Here is a 17,382-nt window from a genome sequence, read left to right as displayed (position 1 = left end):
AACGTAGGTTTGTTTAGAGTGACCTTCTCTTAGATGGATTGCCTTACAGGGCTGACGAGCTCCGTCTGCCCGGTGGTCTTTTTTCCCTGACCGGGATTCAAACCCGGGCCGCAGCGGTGAGAGTGCTGCATCCTAACCACTAGACCACCAGGGGACCCCTGTCATTAGAACTGCTACATAATAACAGGGGGCGAGAGGCCTCATCATCCACAGACTGAGACAGGTTTCAGGGATACCTGGAATTTTAGACTGATTCCCTCAGTGACCCAATCACTGAGTGAACTGCTTTTTTAAGACCTGTATAAGGGGTACCCCGACAGCATCACAGTAAGGATGTAACATTTCCTGTGGTAGACTACTGACTTTTTTACAGCTTGAACATAGCTTTAAGGCTAAGGTAGAAAGACATTTAAGCTCTTGTTCTGAGGACTTCTTGTGTAATGACCAAAAGTGATTGCACGTCTGTCTTGAGACTAATCAGTAGGCATTCTGGAAGATCTGTAGGATAAGAGGAAGCCACAGCATTTCAAAATATTTTTAATCGGGTTTTTTTCCACAGAAGGAATTAACTATACCACCTCATTTTAAATAACTAACCATTCATTTGCAACATGGTGGTAACTTTTATTTCATGGAAAGTATAGCAGTTTCCATTCCTTACTGGAAAGAGTTTAAAAAGTCCATCTGAAACCATTTGGTTTTGGTTTTTATTTTTTCCTTAGTTTCATAATGACTGGTGCCAGTAGCAACTTACAGTAGCCCTTTTTGATACCTATATGCTTTTCCATTTACAAGGATTACTGTTCTCTTACCCAATAGATGGCCATCCTGCATTTATCTAGAAAGTCAGAGCAAGATCTGCCAGCTGCAATGACATGGGACAATGTGGAGCTTGACAATTTTTTCTAAACTTCAGTTTAGGACATTGAAAAAGGTTTTCCACTGTCTGTACTGGCATCAAAACTTTCCTGCTGTGAAAATAATGTTAGCAGTTGCTTTGAATTTTAGCAGTGAAAAGTTTGGCATTTTAAAATTCTAGTTTCAAATATTTAAATGAGTTCTTTTTGATGTCTGAAGAGGACATATGCCTGGGCTAGAAAGAAGTAAGTCTTATTCAAATGGAACTAAATTCCACTGAAACATGTAAGCATCTAGTTAGTGGAGAGGGATCTAAAGGTCTGGAAAAAACTGTTGGAACTCACAGTAGCTACTGATCAAGGATTTGCATAGAGCCCAACAGTAGTAGACAAATAGACAAGTAAACTTGGCACAGTAGTTTGAATTTAATTTGGACTTGGTCACAAATTGCATTGAGGCCTATATTTTTTCCTGTAGCTCTTCCTCATACCTTATTCAGCCCCATAACTTTTCATTTATCTCCGTGTGTTTTTCCCTTCGATTCATAAGTAGGTAGCTACCAAACTGAATGGTTTTCTCCAGGTTCTGCAGAAGAGGAGGATGCATGTGTTACACATGTAAAAGTGGAGAAAAAGTATTTAATTATTATATTTGTTTAGATACATAGCTTTACTTAATTTAGAATACAGTTGCTGATGCAAAAGCACTGTAAAAGCATCAAGTGAATTAACTTGTTTTAAAGAAGCAGATTTGATATGGCAGCTGTGAATCTAAATGGATTTCAAAGTTCTTTTCAGTGTGTCATCTCCTCAAAGGATAGGAAAAAGGGCTTTTCAGACTGAACACGAGAGTATGGCCAGCATACTATAGGATGTAGTTATTCCTTCTCTTCAGTACTTGTGAGTGTGCATCTGACAGTCTTGAGCCTGCCATTGGAAGAAATACTGACAAACTGAAGTTCAGCTGAGGGAACTGAGATGGTTAGTGATGTAAGTGGAGAGGCTGAGGAAACTCGGTGTGTTTAATGTGGGGAAGAGAGGTCTAAAGATGGACTAATGTACAGTTGGAATTACACACAAGATGGGGGAGGAATACTTTTCTCAGATGGCGAACAAAATGACAAGAGATAAGTCATAGGTTGCAACAAGGGAAATGCTAATTGGATATAAAGAACAAGTTCTTCTTAGTGGGGCTGATTAAACAGTGGAGGAGGTTTTCCAGAAACGTAGTGGAATCTCCATCCTTGGGGTTTTTCAGAATTTGGTTGGACAAGGCCTGGTGTACCTGGTTTAAACCTGAGTTTAGTCCTGCTTTGAATAGGTGTTTAGAGCTGTTGACCTCTGTGAGTCCCTTGCAATCTAAATTTTTCAGTAATTCTATGAAGATAGAGTTGTTTTTTATTGCAGACTATTCAAGAGTTGTAGGCCCAAGTTTAGAAAACATTATAGATCAACCCTGTTTTATCAGGGATGCTGCTGGAAGTGCTTTGAGACAGAGCAGCCTTAGATTATATTGTTCCAGTCTGTTTGATGTTGCATAAATTGAGACTAGCGCTTCCTAGAATATACTTTTATATGTTTCTTAGAAATGCTTTTGATTTGGTTGTTTTAGGCAGTCGCTGCTCTTATGTACCTATTCTAGCTGTAGAATTGGCTTAATGTGTGATCCAATAGGAGTGTAATAGGAGGGGAATATACAAATGATGCAGTCATACCACTGATCCAATGCTGGCTGCTAAAATAACATAACACATGGCTCATAACTCACTGCTAAAATTCAGCTTTTGGTCTAGCCATGCTTACAGGATCTGTAATTCAGATTCTTAATTACAGTTCTTGGAAAGCGGGCGTAATTTATGTCAGCCTGTTTCATTGTTCCTCTCAGTTTAGCAGTAAAGTCTTTGATTTCAGAATAATGCAGTTTCAGACTTCTTGCACAGTAGGATCTTCCAGTCCCCTGGATATGATACAGGTGAATGTACCCAAGATGATTTGAGTTTATGCAGCACTTCATTGCTGCTGAAATGTGAGGAGTATCCAACAAAAAAGAAAGGTATTATCTTCTAGTCAGTCATTTGAATTTGACCCTGAGAAGAGGTGGACAAATACCATGACCAGAACAAGAAAGATGCCAGAATTGCAGTGTCTAGGAGCAGAGTGGAGAGAGAATGCAAGATACGGTCTCTTACTGAAGATTTTGATCTTTTCAGCTTTCTCATGTAGTTTCACCCATCAGCAAATTTGCAGATGACACTAAGTTGGGGGGAGTGTTGATCAGCTGGAAGGCAGGAGGGCTCTGCAGAGGGACCTGGACAAGCTGGAGAGTTGTGCTGATTCCAGCGGGATAAGGTTCAACAAGGCCAAGTGCCGGGTCCTGCACTTTGGCCACAACAACCCCCTACAGCTGGGGACAGCTACAGGGGGGGACAGTCTGGGGACAGTGGCTGGAGAGCAGCCAGGCAGAAAGGGACCTGGGAGTTTGGATTGACAGGAAGCTGAACATGAGCCAGCAGTGTGCCCAGGTGGCCAAGAAGGCCAATGGCATCCTGGCCTGGATCAGGAACAGTGTGGCCAGCAGGACCAGGGAAGTGATTCTGCCCCTGTACTCAGTGCTGGTGAGGCCACACCTGGAGTGCTGTGTCCAGTTCTGGGCCCCTCAGTTCAGGAAGAACATTGAGGTGCTGGAGCAGGTCCAGAGAAGAGCAACAAGGCTGGTGAAGGGACTCGAGCACAAGTCCTGTAAGGAGAGGCTGAGGGAGCTGGGGTTCAGCTGGAGAAGAGGAGGCTCAGGGGAGACCTCATCACTCTCTACAACTGCCTGAAAGGAGGTTGTAGCCAGGTGGGGGTTGGTCTCTTCTCCCAGGCAGCTATCAGTAAGACAAGAGGGTATGGTCTTAAGCTGTGCCAGGGAAGGTTTAGGTTGAATATTAGGAAGAAATTTTTTAGAGAGGGTAATCAGGCATTGGAATGGGCTGCCCAGGGAAGTGGTGAATTCTCCGTCCCTAGAGGTTTTTAAGATGAGACTGGATGTGGCACTTAGTGCCATGGTCTAGTAACTATGGCAGTAGTGGGTCAAGAGACCTCAGAGGTCCCTTCCAACCCGGCTGATTCTATGATCTCTAAGCACTAAGTAAAGGAGCATGCAAGGTTGACTTACTGCCAGACTATTAACTTGCAGTGCAGATCTTGTATCTCATAGTCTTCTCATAGGGGAAGATTCATGTAACAATCTTAACCTCACAGTGAGTGAGAATAGCAATAGTGGACTTCTTGAACATTCCTCTTAAGTGGACTGGAAACAGAAACTAAAAAAGCCAAAATCAGCTCAAGATGGTTCTGTGCTTTCCTTACTGAGGTAGCTTCTGCTCTGGACTTGTGCTGCAGGAGGCAGCTGACAGATCTAAAAATGTTAATGCTGGAGCTTCATCGTATGCATCTGGAACACTGAGTGGCTCTTGGCCTTGATTTGAAAAGGTTCATAGAGATTTTGGACATATATATTCAGAGAATTTTTTCTACTTTTTTTCTCCAAAAGAAAGTAGGCTAAAGTGAGTGTTAATTCTGGAATTACTTTGAAGAGCTGAATATCAGAAAACTTTTAGTTGGCTACTAGCCAGCTTTCATTTGTATTGAAACCAGTAGATTTTAGCTAAATTTTTTGAAGCAGTGTTTTCTTTGGGGGGGGTGTTTATGAAAGACCTTAAATACTTGGTTTTTGTAAAACTTGATTATTTTGCATTTGTATGTTCAAATAAATGTTATTCAATTAACAAAGAGCAGAGAAGTTAAGAAGAGTGAGATGAATTACCTGTGGAGTCCTTAATCTGAATGAGCACAATTCTCTCTTTAGCAACTAATTCTTTTCTTTTTTTCATGCATAACGTTTTTACCACAAATCATTCTCTTAGTTTAGTAGTCTGAATTATAGGAAAAGTTCTGATTTTGACACATTCAGTAACATTACCATCCTGCACCACTGATTTAAGTTACCTGGTTATTTTTAGGTTATTTTAATTGATCTGATTGAAATTGTTTGTTCTTGAAATATGAATAAATACAATGAGGGACTTTTTGCCTACAGAGCAGGGAACTATGAGTGCTTTCTGAAAGGAGTATGTGGAAAGTAAAGGGAATACTTGGAGTTACTCAAACGTTTTGGATTTCTTGTGGCTTTTTGTGACACATACATTCACTACTTAGTGAATACCAGAGAAAGTGTAATTTGATCGTTGAGCCACGTTTGGTAAATACTAGTTTTGTGGGGACGGCCTGTTCTGTCCATAGGGGGAAAGCTCACTGCCAAAATCTAAAAGCTTTCTCTGTTATTTGGTTCTCTGTTCTTTTGCTCTAGAGGACTGAAATACAGATGCATGTTACTTGTGACACTAAAGCATCTGTATTGGCGTTAGTTGCTGTAGTGTTTGGTTGATAGGATTTCAAACTATACTTTTGTTAAAATCTTGCTAAATAGTTACTTGAGAAAATATTTTGATAGATGATTTTGCAAAACTTTAACACAGGACCAGTGAAACATTAAAATCTGATGTGATGCCCGTAGCCTGCTGCTGCTTAGCAACTGTTTGAATACTTTCTCAGGTCAGTTATATATGAAGTCAAACTATTTGTGTTCTGTTGTTTGATGCTTTCTTTAACAGTCCAAAGCTACTTCCAGTTTTTCTGTAAACGGTGTATTTTAAAAGGGATTAGCAAGTCTTCCACACATAATTTAAACTGGGCTAAGGTTGAAAAGACTAGCTGAGAGCTCTTTAAGTGTTAAATTTGCGTTCCTTCCATGTGGATTGTAAATGAGAATAAAGTACCTGTAGCTAGACATACTTCTAAAAGAAACATTCCAAAAGCTTATTTCTTTGGCACCAAATAATACTTTTTTTCCTCTAGGGAAGAACATTAGGGAAGAAGGCAAGCATTAGCATTCTGTGAAATGGTTTTTCATCTTCAAATTATAGTTCTGAGAATGATCTGAGCTGACACATCTTCTGCCAGCCTCAGTTGCTCCTTTTGGCACAAGTGTTTGATTGCCAGTGATGAACAAGGCTAGGAAACTGATTTAGGTTACAATTAATCTAGCCCCTTCAAAAGATGGGATTACTAAATAAACTAAGATGTATTTTGAGTAAATAATCTAATTTTTTCATCTAAGTGCTTGCTCAAGGGAGAAAGGGAAGTGCCAGCCCTGGTACTACTGGAGAGAAAAGCAGGATCTTTCCCTTGAGAAAACCTGCACCTCAGACTGTCCTATGTGCCACTTGCCCTAACCATCATGCCATGCCTGGTATAAATCTACTTAAATTACACATATGAATGATTTTGATATTAGTGTTTTGTAAGGAAACTTTGATATACCAGGAGTGATAGTTCCACAATGTAATCTTAATTGACTGGTTACTTAATGATACTGAGTTACAAATGCAAGTCAGGCAGCTTAAACTTCATTTGCATTTTCATTGAAACATGGGTGAAAGGATTTGTTTTGTACTAATGAAGGCTTAAACTGTGGATGTGAGTTCAGTGGCTTGAAAAGCAAGAACGTGTGTGGTAAGGACTACACATGACTCCTGGGAGGAAGTTGTGTGGTGTGATGACTACACATGACAGCTACGAAGAAGTAAACCAGCTTGTTCCTTCCCCTTCTAGTGCAGTGTACACAGCTGTGGATTGGTGATGATCAGTTGTGATGCTTTGTGCAATGGCTTTCCTGTAAATTAATTTGATCACAAATTCCACCACCAAGCTTCAGACTACAGATGTGTGTGGCATATAATGTACATTTTGACATTAAGGTAACTGTTGATACTGTATAGGAGAGAACACTGAAAATGGTAGGCAGTGAAGTTGTTTTGCTCTTAAATCGTACAATTTGTAACTTGTAATAGCTTACAGACTAGCTCAAAAGCTATCCTTAGTATCTTTTTGCTTTTCTCTAAGCAGATAATCCCTCTAAAGCCGGTGTACTGCTCAGGAATTTTTCACTTTTCTTTTGAGTGCTTTGAGGCATTCTCAAAGTAGTCTGTGAATCACAGTAAAATGCTACATGAATATGGCTTCAACAAGCTGAACTGGGGGGGGGGGTTTGTGCACATTGTACACCAGTGCTGAAAGAGCCCTTACTATAAATTTTTGCCAGATGTTAGTATTCTTGAGTACCTGCTTAGCATATGGAGAATTAGAGATTTTGACCCTATGACCTGGAAAAATTCTTGTTGTTTCACAAGTTAGAATTGCTGCTATGTTTTAAAATTAAATCAGCAAAGAGGCTGCGCTGATAAGAGTTTTTGGAACATGATACAGTTCAGAAGTGTAGTGTTTTGCCTAGTGCAATACAAAAGAAAGATGATGAATGAGCTGTAGTATGATAAGAAGAGAGAAATTGTCTCTTTGGTTGTGTTCCAGTATGTTAAGATCAGAGTGTGCAGTTCTCTTCCTGGCATTACTGTGGAGTTACTGCATTATGTTAGGCAGGACTTGAGTGATGTGTGTGCAAATGCACGTCATATGGCTTAAATGTGATGATACTAATGTTTTACTCTTCTTAACTTCCCAGTGCTTTATGATTTTTTTTCCCTGTAAGAGTAATGTTATTTTATGTGTATTTAAAGCCTTTACTTAGTTAGATCACCATTAATATAGTCTGCTCTGCAGTAGATATATGAACTGTTGAACACTACACACCAGTTTGAGACACAAATTAATAATAATTAATTAAAACCAAGATATATTTAAAGCAGGTACTACTTCTGGAGTTTGGCTGTCACAATATGACTGAACTGACATTAAGTAATTCAGACTATCACAACTATTAATTTGCCTTTTGTACATTTGTGCTTTTTTGAGGTCTTTTATTCAGTTATTGCAGTGATCTGTCTCTTTGTTTGTAGAATATGATGAACAGTACATAACATGGCTATGAGTACATAACAAAGACCCAACAGCATTATTCATAGCAATATTATTGTTCATGGTAGCCCTGTAGCAGGAAATGAGAATTTTAAATACTTCTTTTATTGTTGTTATTCTAATATGCGCATTGTCAGAAGCTGTTTAAAAATTTTGTAATGAGAATTCCTCAAGCCTCTCTTGCTTGCCCTGTGAAATGTTATTGTATCTCATTGGCTGAGTTAGAAACTTAGTAAAATATGTTTCCCTCCATGGCCTGAGGAGGTTTCGGCACTGGGCCATGACAACTGCATTCAAAAACATTAGCGTTACTGTTGCCCTTGCTGCAGTACTAACAATCCTTGGACCAATAGAATAAATGAAGGATGGAGAAATCTCTTGGCTGGTTGACTCTATTCTGGGAACATTACAAAGAAAACAAGATTCATTTAAGTCTTAGAGCAGAGGTGGTAGTTTCCTCCAAATCAGTTTTCCAGACCTGGAATTTTTTCTCCAGCTTCTACTTATGGCAGGAGTTAGCCTTATATCTTTTATATTCCTTTAGACCCTTGTAGTTAACCTTACTCTTTCCTCAGTAAGAGGATTGAATTGTCAGCCTTTAGGCAACCTCTTGCCACTCTTATTGGTAACTCATATGGGCTTATACTAAAATCTTTAAATTTGTTTCATCTGCTTGTCTAAACCACAGCTAAAGTTACCTACTTACCTGGTTTAGTCAAGAGACATAAAGGAAACAGGGCAAAGAAATAATAAAAAGACCATACTTGCCAAACTGTGAATGTCTTCCAAATAAGAACATGCATGTTTTGATTTGAATTTCAAAGCACTGGAGAGAGTGTCAAAAGGTGCAAATAGTCCTGAACTTGAAATGTGTGCTTTGTTTCTTTTTGTAGTCATATAAACATTTGAGAACCAGCTTTTGTTTGAGTAGGACTTGCACATCTTTGCTTCCTGTGTCTTTGTTTTCTGACAGTGGACACCCCTGTCTTGCTGGGCCATCTTGCAGTGACCAGGTTGTGCCAAAGTGAGTGGTTGTCTAGACTGGGCTTGCACATCTAAGAATATAGAAATTTAAATTAAAAAGTAAAGAGTGGAGATTGGTTCAATGAAATCAGGGAAATAATTAGAAAAACTTCCTCACAAAATCAGGAAATATCCTGTGTGTTATGTGGGCCTAAGAAAGAGAGACTGATGCGAATGACTTGTGATTTTTTTTTCCCATAAATTAATGTTTTCATCAAAGCAACAAGAAAGATTCATCATAACTTTTAAATTATTTGGGATGAGGGCTTTGTTTGTTTGTTTGTTAGAAAAATTTCATTTTTTATACGCTAGGTGTGCTATAACAACATTTTAGACCAATATTATAAGCAAACCATTTCTTTCCTCTAAGGAAAAATGTAATTCAAATACTAGAAAAAAGGACGCAGCATATAATGTGAATAAGAAAACAATCGGCATCGCTTGTTGCTACTGGGATTTTTGTGAATATGTTTTTCTTAATGTAATTGTATGCATACAACTTGCTATACAGCCTGACTTCAGCAACATCATGTAACTGCATGAAAAAATTCTAAAAGCATTACTTAGCTGCACCAAAATCCAGTGCATTAAAAGAGTTAGTTATCTTCGACTTGGAGACCACTGATACAAAATGCTTTAGATCTGAAGGGGCCTGTAAAGATCAGGAGCATCTTTCAGAGGGTCAGGTTGCTCAAAGCTCCATCTAACCCGATTACTGCCAGCGAGGGGCACCGACAACTCTGAGCAATCTGTTCCAGTGTCTCACCACCCTCATCACAAGTAGTTTCTTCCTTATGTCCAATCTAGATATATGCTCTTCTAGCTTAAAATGATTACCCTATGTCTGTAGCTATGGGCAATTATTGAGATACTTGGATTCTGGAATGTTCTCCCTAGAATGCTGTCATGTCCCTTGATCTCTCATTAACTTCATTTCTGACTTACAGTTTTAGGATAATGGAACTTTTTTGCATTGCTTTAGTATCGGTATGAAACACAGAAATTAGTCTTTCAAATACCAGTCTAGTCACAAGCAAAACCACTGTAAGATTGGGTTACATAATGGAAGCTCTGAGATTTGTAATGCTGTTGTTGGCTTCTGTATGGAACTGCTGAAGTTCAGCTATTTGCCTGGATACAGAGGCTTTCCAGAGCTCTGTGAATTGAATAACCCAAAATACATATCAGAAATTGAACTACCTGGCAAGCTCTAAAACATGGTACAGCAGGAACAGGGCTTGTCTTGTTTGTTCTCATATGAATCTTAAAAAAAATATGGTAATACTGTCAGTGGGAACATATTAAAAGTGCACAAAGTTCACACTCAGACTTTACACCGCTGTGAAAATGCAACAGCGGGATAATTTTACATTCAGCAATTGTAGGTCACTATAAGTGAAAGCAAAATTGTTATATATCATGCAGGTAAATTAGCTTTTCTTCAGCCTTTAGAATTCTCTTGTCTTAGAATTAATACAATAATGAAATTGAAATTTTTTTTCATGGATAAATCTTGAGTTTCAAACCGTGTGGGTTTGAAGTGTCTCTCTGACACAGTCTTCCGAGTCACTGAGAAGGGTTTAGTGTTAACAGTACTCTTAGTTCTGAATTGATGACACTTCTTGCTGTTCTCTTTAGAATGAAAGCTAAGGTGTGCAAAGTTAACAGCAGGCTGTGGGTAACTTTAATTTTTGAGATACTTTGTAGCTATGCTGTAATGGAGGGTGAACTCTACAGTGGTTGCATGGTAAAGCATAAACAGCTTGTTTCACAGAATCTGTTGGCTCCTCAGTACGAAACGCAGCAGTTGTTCTTTACTGCCGTATTTCAATGTGGATTTGATTCTCTTCGTGCTTGGTTAAATCCAATTTCAAACTGTTTCCATCTAAGTTTATTTCTCTAAGTCATATTCCTCTTGTCTTATAAAAAGAAATTGTTTATGCATAGTTTTGAATAGAGCTTTACATTGAGAAATCCTGAGGTATTCCTGGTCATGTGATCTTCTAAGAACAAAGAGCAGCATCATGCCCTTCCTATGTGCGGCCTCCACGGTGGCCCTTCAGATACTAATCCCGTGCATCAGTCTCTTACTGAAAGGTTTGATATCTAGCGTGTGTGCTGTCTCATTTTGGTTTTAAACTGGGAAATCGCTATTAAAAACTACTGCTAAATATCTAGCTTGCTAGAAGTCATGATTCTTATTTCATCCCATGTCTGTTGCATTTAGCTGAAGATTTTTAAATGAAACATGAGCCTAGCAAGCAGCATAAGCTGAATCTTACCTGGTTTCTGTGAAACTGCCATGGGACTAGTGACTCTAGGGTTCAGATTGACAGCTCTGAAGCAGCCAGTCATGCTGGACTGTGGTTTTCAGTGGTGGAGCCAGAAGTCTGCAAGCTCTGCAGATCCAGGTCTAATTGGAATGTGATTTCATACTGTTGAAAAGGGCATTTGGAGCCAAGAGGTTTTGAGATAGGCTTCTGTGTACTTAGGCTACAGGGTAGTCCCCTTTGGCCCAGAATCAGCTATTGTAGAGGTTCCTGAAGCTATTGAATGAACTTGTCATTCACATCCATTTTATTGCTGCTGTTAGACAGCAGTTAGGTTACTGGCACATTGCCTGAACATCTACAGCTTTTTGGGAGTAACTTGTTCAAGGAAGACTTTCATCTGATTTGGACCGGTCAGATATAAAAACTGAAACTTTACGAACTGCTCTGGAGCCAACTCAGAGCCAACTTTTAGAATTGATTTGTGTGTAGTGATTAAAAGTCCTGAAAGCAAGGGGATAGCGACAAACAAAGTAACACTTTCAGGTGCTTGTTACTGTACTTGTTACTGTGGTCACAACCAGAATGCACAACAGGCTTTGTATCACAATCTTAACACTTTTTTGACTCCAAACTATGATGATGTTTGTTGGCTGTGACTGACTCTTCTTTCTGTTGCAGCTTTTACCGAGCTATCTCCTACTCGTCGAACTATGAAGTAGTAAAACACTGGAAAGTGTTTGAAACTTTCACAACTAATGATATTTAGGGAACTAGGTATGGAGAAGGAAAAGCATAGGTGGGAGAGAGGGATAGAAATAACTTATTAAAGTTCCAGTGCGCAGTCTTGTGTAATAGGCCTGGTCATGCTTACAGGTTCTATATTGATAACGGATTACAATGCAGAAGAGAGATCCTGGATTCATGAATGTTACATAAAACTCTTGGTGCAATGTTCAGCAGCAGATGGAAAAGCCAGCAGAGGTATTGGGTATCAATAGTGTTGTCTTATTCCTACATAAAGCCCTGTTGAGCCCTTCTCTGGAGTACTGAGGACTACAGTCCCCATATTTCAGGGAGCATATATTGGTGTTACAGAAGGTAGTGTGAAGATTTTATTTTAATTTTTTTTAATCAAGACAGCAGCTTTTCAATGAGGCATTTAGAAGACAGACTTATCAATTTGGAGAGGTGAAGGTTGTAGGAGGATTTATGAGTGAAGCTTGCGAATTCATGCACGTAGTGAGTGCAGAACTGTTACCAAATCCTGCAACCTTAGAACTGCGTAGCACTCAGCACTTAGAGGACAAAAGTTCAGAAAAGTCTGAGGAATATTTTGGGATGATGATTATTATTATTTGCACAGAGTAATAAAATTCTGGAATTCTTTGCTGCAGGGTATTGGAGGAGCAGATAATTTCAGCAGGTTAACAGAAGGAATTTGATGAATATGTCATCAACAGTTCTGTAAAGAGAATAGACAGGCGACTGCTCTCTGGTTTCCTCAATCACAAGGTTGTACATGCAGAGAGAATGAGAGGGATGTGCTACAAAGAGACTCAGGCTTACATATTCTTCCTGAGTATTACTTTTTGTTGCCTCTGTTGCAAACAACACTGAGCTAAAATGACCCTTTTTTTGGCTAAGTAGGATATTTATGTTCTTACATTAGTGCATATTGTGATCAGAGAATCTGTGAGAGATTATAACATATAGCTAGATTAAACTGGTTGTTTTAAAATCACTGCTTCATTTTAGGAAGGCTTTGTATCTTTTTCAGTCATCAATCAAAAACAGACTTTAAAGGAGATAAGTGAGTTGAAGAAAAAAAGTTTAATCATGCTTCTGTGTAGACTGTGTCATTGTTTTAATTTTTTTTTCCAAGTTTTTTTAATAAAGGCTGGTCATAGGTTTTCTTGCCTCTTTCTCTGACTGGAATTTTTTTTTCTTTTTTTTCCTCTTCCTCCAGCTCTCAAAACAGTTGCACTGGAAATAATGCATACTTTTTAAAAACAAAACTTCTTCAAAAAACCTGTATTTGACAGTAGACTCCAGGGAGTTCATAGAAGATTATCTTTATGGAAGCTTTATGCTGCAACCAAAGTAGAAGTTTGAGGGTGCAGAAGGAAAAAAAAAAAGGTGGAATATACTTCACAACTTTCTCATTGTTAAACTGTGGAAGAAACCTAATACCATGACAGTTGGGGATGTGAAGGTTAATACTTGCTACTTGACCTTCTCATGAATTAATAATGGAATTTTCATTCATTAGGAAGCTGACAAATGGAAGCAAAAATGCAGATGCATAGAAAAGAAGGGAGTGAAACTACTTAAAGGTAGAGAGACTTGATTATCCGGGTAAAATTAACATGAAGAATATTAAGACTGGAATCTTAACACAGGGAGAATTTAGAGTTACTGCGGAGTTCATTAATATAATCTATAAAAATACCCTGACTGGGTTATGTAATGCAATTTTTCATTTCCATGTGACATCTTAGAGTTGCCATGAAACAGGTGCTGCAAGGCACATAGAAAGTGTATGGTTGCTTCTGAGGTGAAGGAAGTGTTTCATCTAGATAGATTTTTAACATTCTGAGACTTCACATTTCTGAGTTTCATCAAGTATTGTATTTAAGATACACATGACATTCAGTAGTCTTGATTTTTATCTTCACATATATTTCCAGTACAATTTAATAGGTAGAGCCCCAATTTTCAGATTCATGTGGTTATTTGATAGCAATTAATTGCACTTTTACTGTATTTATCAGGGAATAAAACTGAAGAAAAATGGCATGCCTAGGACTTTCTGCTTGTGACCTTTTAATTTCAACCTGATTAGATTGATTTGGTTTGGTGGAGATGGACAGGAGGACTAGTATGTTCTCCACCAGAAGGCTGTGTTGTGATGTAGAGCCTTTAGCAGTTTTGTGGGAACTGTGTGCACAGGAAAGCACGTGAGAAGTATTGCTATTAAACAGTTGGATGGGCCCTGGAGAAGAGTAGAAAGAATTGAAAACGCCTTCTCTACTGTCTTAGAGGTGTTTTTCTTTCCTCGCCTCTACTTCATCTCCAGTAAAAGTGAATTAAAACCCTTTTTACAAATCTGAAATCTTTCAGATCCAGATTTCTGTTGTTAACATTCTGTGGGAGGAATACAGGTCAAATTTCAAACTGTCAACTCTAGCAATAGTTTGAGACGAGCTCAATAACTCTTCTGATAGAAAGAAGAAACCATATTCCTGAGGAATTCTCTGTAGTGATCTTAGAAACCTCATTTTTAAGGTGCTCATGTAGGAGGTTTGCCAACATATTGCTGAGCTATGGAAAGGTCAGTTATGCTCTGGTAGAATCCACAGAATGACATGCAGTAAAAGAAGGTAGCCTTGCTTTTAATAGATACTGTAAGGGAAGAAAAAAAATCCAAGACAAATTTGTGTAAAAACCATTAATAGGATCCCTTAATGTGTACATTAGCATGACTGACCTAGCAAGAATTAAAATAATTCCCGGTCAAACAAAACAAAGCCCTGTTTTTTTTATTTGCTCAACGCGAAAAAAAGTACAATCTCAACTAACTAATTTTCCTTGAAAAAGAAATTGTATAACTGCTCATAGTTTCCAAGGAAATACCTGACAGATTAAATCTCTTTAAATGTTTTATATGTGCACACTTTTGCTATGGGACCCATTATAGTACATTGTTATTCAGGCCAGGAGTTTAAAAGACATTATGAAATGTGTTAAATCAAAGTTTATTTCTGGACATTACTCTTTATAATGAATTTGGAGGAAGAAAAAATACCAAGTCGTGCTTCAAGGTAAGAATTGCTTCCAGGTATGGTCCCTTAAAATAAATTTTCCATAGGAACAGATTATTTCTTTGAACTGTTGCAGAGTTTACAATTTTCCTCTGACCTTGCTCATCATTAATTGTATTATAGTAGTCTTTTGGTTTATTTGCAGTTCTGATTTTTTCAGTTTTAGGGTCACACAATGAAATCAGGTTTATATCCTCCTTGTTCCTCTGTGATCTTGTTTGGATTCAGAACAGTGCAGAGTAGAGATCTGGCAAATAGGTAAATGGGAGTGTCACTGTTTATTGGGTTGAAGATGAGATCAGTAACTATCTGTGATGGGCTAATTTTATTAATTTTTTATTTATTTAGGAAATGGATGGTAGTAAGTGAAGTATAACTTGTGGATTTTATAATGTTCTTCTTTAAGCAGAGAAACCGGTGAAGAACTGTTGAAATGGTTCAAATTAGCCATGGAAAAGCTGAGCAATATATTAGAACAATTAAATTCTGCTAGGAATATTTAATAAAGCAGTTTCCGTCATCCAGTTCTCACACTTTCTTTTAAAATATGCATTTAAAGCATTAGTGATGTTAGTGTAGGCTTTTATATTCTGTCATTTTACTTCTTAATCTCTTTTGCAGAAAGAATATGGGACTCTGTGGGAGAATGTTCTTGTTTCTATATTTTTTCCCTTACAAAATTACTCTAAATTTTAAGAAAACAAGTGCGTATTCAGGCTGTCTGATATTTGACTCCATGTAAACTTTCAGAAAAAGTCTGTTAGGGGAGAAGACAATTTCGTTGTTTCTTGCTGTTTAATTTCTAAATGGCTTTTTGTAGTGTAGTTTCTCAGAGAGTCATACAATTTTGGTTTTGTTATTCTTGGGTTTTTCTTCTTTCCTGCTTGCAAGTTGTCAGTGACACGGTTAAAACTGTACAGTCCTCCATGGAGCTAGGAACCCGTTTCTTTAAGGAAAGTTGACCTTGCATGCAGTGGTATCTCTTGATTTTTATTTTTCTCCACTCCATTTATTAGGCACATATAGTGAGAGTTTCTAGTCTCATGTGTAACAAGAATATGCAGTTATAAGTGAGGAAGGGAAGGTAGGACTAGTAGGTATGGAAATTGGTAAGCAAGAGGTTGGAGAAGTGGGTTGCAAGAGAAGAATATGGCATCTATGGTCTGATTTTTCTTTGTTTTTTCCAAGCAGTAGGGATACAAAAATACACTGTTAATTAATATTCCATATTAATATCAGTTATACTTTATTGTTCAAGCCACTTAGTGTAAACTCCTCAATGGAAAGTAAACTGAGGTTGGCCTTCCATTGAGTTATTGGAGTGAAACGTCAGAATTGAGGTCTGGCTGAAAAAACAGACCATAGAAGCTTTTTGACTTTTGTTGGCTTAGTGTTTGTATAGGCACTTGGATAAGATAACAGGAGAAAAGTTACTAAATATATGGGGGAAAGTACTGCTCAAGAAAGCATGGAGCAAGAAAGGGAGAAGATAAGTTTCCTTCTTTGAGTTATTCAATGGATAGATGCATAGTTTGGGAGAACTGGGGAGGGAACTACTTAGTCCTGCTGAAGGAACCTGAGATAAGTGTAGAGGGGTTGAGTGGTTTGGGGTTTTTTGTTAGGATTTGGAGGGTTTTTTTCAGTCGTCTTTATAGTTGCTTGTCTGTTTCTGCTGTCTTTCTGCACCTCTTGGATTCATCAAAAGAGACACGAGAAATCCCTTGGCTGTTAATCTCAACAGGCAGTTTAGCAGCCTCTACTGGGCTTTTATTGCAACTTGTTGCATCTGATTTGCTGTCATTACAGCAGTCTTTTTATGCACAGTGTCTATAATCTGCACCATTAATGCTACAAGGTTCTCTCTTCTCTCTGCATTCACTCTCTTAAGAAATACTTAAAACCAGGTTTCTAAAATAAGCTTTTAGATAGATTACTTTTATAGCATTTTAGCCATGTGAGTAAAACACAGATGAGATTAAAACCACAGAAAAGCACAAGCAATTTACTAGATGTAGCTGAAGTAAAAAGGGACTTATAAAGGTTGCATTGATTTGAGTTTGGGGAACGTAAAGTTGTGCTGGTTACTGAGGCAGTTCTGCATATTTCCAAAAGCTGTTCTGAACTCACAAAGGCTGTTTCCAGAATGGTAGCTGACCATAAATGGGACTTCAGGCATTATGAGCGTATCCTAACTTCAACTGGAATTATTCTATACAGCAGTTATGTTACTACCGGCACACTTGCCTGTGGTATTTCTTACAGCATGGACTGGATGTGCAGTTGCAGTAAGACAAGATCAGTAATGAACAAGAAGTGCAGATAACATTCTAGTCTGTCGGCTTCTTTGTGAAGACTTTGTCAGGTATAATTATTTCATAAGGTCTGGTTTGGCAGAATTTACTCTGAAGAACACTTGCTTTATAAGTGTTCTGTGAAAAGTCAGTGTGATATTGAGGAATTTTCTCTATGTTGAACATGTGCTCTGTCAGAAAA

At 38.2% G+C, this 17,382-nt stretch overlaps 1 protein-coding gene across 4 annotated transcripts in view; it reads left to right on the top strand.

The window, feature by feature from the left end:
* The window catches only part of TAB2 (TGF-beta activated kinase 1/MAP3K7 binding protein 2), a 64,114-nt gene that overhangs the window by 23,606 nt on the left and 23,126 nt on the right, over positions 1 to 17,382 (top strand). The window contains exon 1 of one of the 4 annotated variants that reach the window (XM_017822048.1): positions 4,313 to 4,331. The exons of 2 other annotated variants lie outside the window; for them this stretch is intronic. The gene's annotated coding sequence lies outside the window, so the exon portion shown is untranslated. Of the gene's footprint in view, positions 1 to 4,312; positions 4,332 to 13,381; positions 13,402 to 17,382 lie in introns of those variants that run through there. One more of the 4 variants, XM_017822047.1, reaches the window with a different exon arrangement.

The sequence above is a fragment of the Lepidothrix coronata genome, unplaced genomic scaffold (genome assembly GCF_001604755.1).
Source record: "Lepidothrix coronata isolate B3197 unplaced genomic scaffold, Lepidothrix_coronata-1.0 Scaffold94, whole genome shotgun sequence".
Lineage (NCBI taxonomy): Eukaryota > Metazoa > Chordata > Aves > Passeriformes > Pipridae > Lepidothrix > Lepidothrix coronata.
This window is presented reverse-complemented; position numbering and strand designations above follow the sequence as displayed.